Source organism: Entelurus aequoreus, linkage group LG08, assembly GCF_033978785.1.
Source record: "Entelurus aequoreus isolate RoL-2023_Sb linkage group LG08, RoL_Eaeq_v1.1, whole genome shotgun sequence".
In the NCBI taxonomy this organism is placed as follows: domain Eukaryota; kingdom Metazoa; phylum Chordata; class Actinopteri; order Syngnathiformes; family Syngnathidae; genus Entelurus; species Entelurus aequoreus.
Genome location: NC_084738.1, coordinates 59,122,009 through 59,125,479, shown reverse-complemented (window position 1 = coordinate 59,125,479; position 3,471 = coordinate 59,122,009).

Genomic DNA, 3,471 nt, shown 5'->3' with positions numbered 1-3,471 from the left:
AAAAAAAAAACATGAAATAATTTTTAGATAAAACCGTGACCAAGTTTTGTGCAAATAAATGACATGCGTTCAGTAAAACATTTAAAGACATTCCGGGATGACATTCTCACAATAAAACTGCATTTGTGTACACAGACATTGGGGTCTTTTATTCAGCTAATTTTAATTATGCAAGCGAGTAATTACCTGTGATTATTCATGATTAATCCAAAATCTGATTCATCATTAATCATTTGACAGCCCTAATGTTTACATATCAATCAATCAAAGTTTATTTATATAGCCCTTAATCACAAGTGTCTCAAAGGGCTGCCACGTGTGCAACGAATCCAGTCGTGAAATTTCCTCGCTCCTAAATATTCCAAAGTCAACTGTCGGCTTTATTATAAGAAAATGGAAGAGTTTGGGAACAACAGCAACTCAGCCACCAAGTGGTAGGCCACGTAAACTGACAGAGAGGGGTCAGCTGATGCTGAAGCGCATAGTGCAAAGACTTTCTGCACAGTCAGTTGCTACAGAGCTCCAAACTTCATGTGACCTTCCAATTAGCCCACGTACAGTACGCAGGGAGCTTCATGGAATGGGTTTCCATGGCCGAGCAGCTGCATCTAAGCCATACATCACCAAGTCCAATTCAAAGCGTCGGGTGCAGTGGTGTAAATCACGTCGCCACTGGACTCTAGAGCAGTGGAGACGCCTTCTCTGGAGTGATGAATCATGCTTTTCCATCTGGCAATCTGATGGACCAGTCTGGGTTTGGAGGTTGCCAGGAGAACGCTACATTTCGAACTGCATTGTGCAGAGTGAAATTTGGTGTAGGAGGAATTATGGTGTGGGGTTGTTTTTCAGGAGTTGGGCTTGGCCCCTTAGTTCCAGTGAAAGGAACTTTGAATGCTCCAGGATACCAAAACAGTTTGGACAATTCTTTGCTCCCAACCTTGTGTGAACAGTTTAGAGCGGGCCCCTTCCTCTTCCAACATGACTGTGCACCAGTGCACAAAGCAAGGTCCATAAAGACATGGATGACAGAGTCTGGTGTGGATTAACTTGACTGGCCAGCACAGAGTCCTGACCTGAACCCAATAGAACACCTTTGGGGTGACTTAGAACAGAGACTGAGAGCCAGGCCTTCTCGGCCAACATCAGTGTGTGACCTCACCAATACGCTTTTGGAAGAATGGTGGAAAATTCCTATAAACACACTCCGCAACCTTGTGGACAGCCTTCCCAGGAGAGTTGAAGCTGTAATAGCTGCAAAAGGTGGCCAAACACGTTTGGCAATATAGCGTATTAATATATTTTAAATCATTGTATTTGTTTTTATTTGGATTCACTTTTCAGGTTCAAATCAAAGAGTAGTAGTTCAACCGTATGCAAGTACAAGTTTGTACTCACATTTTTATTGTGTCCTATTTTTTAATTATAGTTTTATTTTCACTTTTTATATACGGTACATTGATGCATTTTATTTTTACTTGTTTTTTATTCTATGTTGTTAAAATGCTACACATTTTTTTTAGGTGAGAACAAAATTCAAACTAGTGATGTCACTGCCAAAGCATGGAAATATGGTAGACTGATCATACGTCCTCTTTTCCCCGGACATATCCTCTTTTGCGGGGCTGTCCGGGCAGGGTTTCTTAAATGCCTCAAATGTAGTCATTTTGACATTTTGAGTCAGGGTTGCGTGTATTTTCAATGTATGTCCAGGGTTAAGAAGGGGTTAAAAACAAAAAAAAATGGTGAAGTTGTGCACAGGCAGCAACCTTCGTGAGGGAGGGGCAGAGACAGAGAGGGAGTGGATTGATTGACATACTTAACAACCGACCCGATATTCCCGGGAGACTCCCGAATTTCAGTGCCCCTCCCGAAAATCTCCCGGGGCAACCATTCTCCCGGTTTCCACTCAGACAACAATATTGAGTGCGTGCCTTAAAGGCACTGCCTTTGCGTGCCGGCCCAGTCACATTATAACTACGGCTTTTCACACGCACACAAGTGAATGCAAGGCATACTTGGTCAACAGCCATACAGGTCACACTGAGGGTGACTGTATAAACAACTTTAACACTGTTACAAATATGCGCCACACTGTGAACCCACACCAAACAAGAATGACAAACACATTTCGGGAGAACATCCACACCGTAACACAACATAAACACAACAGAACAAATACCCAGAACCCCTTGCAGCACTGACTCTTCCGGGACACTACAATATACACCCCCGCTACCCCCTAAAACACTTTTTACACTGAAATAAATACACCTATAACTTATTAAATAAAAACATAGAAAAAACTACCAGCAGCGGTAAAGTTGCGATCCATGAAGGAAAGAAGAAAGTGAATGAATGTTTATAACTGAATACATTTACATATGCATACAAATTTGTCTTCTTTTTTATTATTTCTTTTAATGAATTAAGTAACGTTTATGACAACCTTTTTCCAAAACACAATTTAGAATGTGAGTTATAACAGGACAATGCATACGTTTATCATTTTTGGGATTTCAGAATATGGTCAGCCTAAAATATGGCACCGCCTTATGGAACGTTTGCAATGAAAACCACAACAAAAATATTATAGTCAATATTTACACATAAAATAAATTAAACATTTAAGTATTCTGATCCACACCACTTATCGTATAGCTGATACTAGTGAGCAGGTTTTTGAACGGTTTTTCAATATCCATTCAGTGTTTCCCATAAACTGCCAAGATACCTGTGGCGGTGGGGGCGTGGCTATGGGCGTGGTTACCATGACATCATCGAGAAATTTGCATAATTTACTACAATGATATGATTTTCTCTAAAAAGGCTCAAAATATGTATACTTACTAATTAATAACAACAGTTTTGTTTTAAACGTCCATCATCCATTTTACAATATACTTACAACACTTTATGTACGTATTTATATACAGATTTGAACAATAAGTTATTCACTGAAATATATTTATTAATTGTGGTTCTTACAAAAAATATATCTTATGAAATATAAAAGCTAAAATGTCTCTTAAAGCTCTGCCCCTTTAATTAGTGCATACTAAATAATTTAACTTTAGCCTACTACTACAACCATATCATTTACCAGCAACATAAAGTGAAACAGAGGCAGAGGTGTCCTGCCACAGTCAGTAACAAATAAACAGAAAACAGTAGTGGTCAAATACAAATAAGGCAACAAGAGAAGTATCCTACACTTCTCTTTTGTAAAGTAAATCTGAACAGCCTATATGGGCATCTACATCAATTTTGATCGATTTGCCTGAGAAGCTGGACAGGACAGGACAAAAAAAAATAAAAAAATGTTTTATTTTATTTGTGGCGGACGTAATTCTTTCGTGGCGGGCCGCCACAAATAAATGAATGTGTGGGAAACACTGCCATTCAAAGAGCCGTTAATCCCATCTTTATTGTGAATAACATCCCTAAACAAAACCTCGTTCGGGGACCTGCAGC